This window comes from Psammomys obesus, unplaced genomic scaffold (assembly GCF_907164565.1).
Source record: "Psammomys obesus unplaced genomic scaffold, mPsaObe1.curated_primary_1811, whole genome shotgun sequence".
Classification (NCBI taxonomy): Eukaryota; Metazoa; Chordata; class Mammalia; order Rodentia; family Muridae; genus Psammomys; species Psammomys obesus.
In genome coordinates, this window is record NW_026596644.1 from 1 (window position 1) to 1,081 (window position 1,081).

The following is a 1,081-nucleotide window of genomic DNA, read 5'->3' on the forward strand; positions in this document are numbered from 1 at the left end:
TCTTTTTATTAATTTTGGTTGAAAGTCTATTTTATCAGATATTAGAATGGCTACCCCTGCTTTTTTCTTGAGTCCATTTGCTTGGAAAGTCGTCTTCCAACCTTTTACCCTCAGGTAATGTCTATCTTTGTGTCTTAGGTGTGTTTCTTGTATGCAACAGATTGCTGGGTTTTGTTTACGTATCCATTCTGTTAATCTGTGTCTTTTTACTGGAGAGTTGAGTCCATTGATGTTGAGAGAGATTAATGACCAGTGGCTGTTAGATCCTTTGATTTTGATGTTGGCTGTGGTCATAAGGTTGTGTGCTTGGTTGCTTTTTGTTTTGCTGTAGTAAGGTTAATTATTTTCTGTGTTTTCTTGACAAAAGCTAATTTTCTTGGGTTGTATTTTCCCTTCCAGTGTCTTCTGTAATGCTGGATTTGTGTGTAGGTATTGTTGAAATTTGTTTTTGTCATAAAAATATGGAACGCTTCACAAATTTGCGTGTCATCCTTCGCAGGGGCCATGCTAATCTTCTCTGTATCCTTCCAATTTTAGTATATGTGCTGCCGAAGCAAGCACGACTGCACACTCTTTCACCATGCCATCACACAGGTATTTATTGCACCTTGAGGAAATGTACATGCTCATGTGAATGTAAGCTTGCTCACAATGTACCTTTAGTGAAAAATATTGACTGAATCCTTTAAAAAATATTCATTGAAAGAAAACTATCACATTGTGTGTATTGTTTTATTTGCAAAGTTCTTATTATCCATGTTCTATAATCAGTGTTTAGTCAATATATTTTTAAATACGTGAGTGATGTGGTGCATGTAATCATGTATTTTTTGGTGAAAAAATAAAACTTCTCTATTCATTCTACATTCATCAATACAAACAATTCTCACACTTTGAAAAATATAATTTTTACCCAAACAGTTAATAACCAATGTGACAAAGGAATATAATTTATCACTTCCTAGTGGCTCAGCTCCTTAGGAAGGAGATGTTGACAGAGTTGCTGAAATGCAATGTCTAGGGTATTCATTATTACCTTGTTATGCAGGGAGAGTATATATACTCTCCCTGCATAACAAGG

General features: G+C 35.0%; 1 non-coding gene across 1 annotated transcript; it reads right to left on the reverse strand.

The window, feature by feature from the left end:
- Nucleotides 1–455: 455 nt before the first annotated feature.
- Nucleotides 456–561, reverse strand: LOC129670231 (U6 spliceosomal RNA). The gene has a single exon (XR_008719148.1). It is a non-coding gene; the product is annotated as a U6 spliceosomal RNA (small nuclear RNA).
- Nucleotides 562–1,081: the final 520 nt, after the last annotated feature.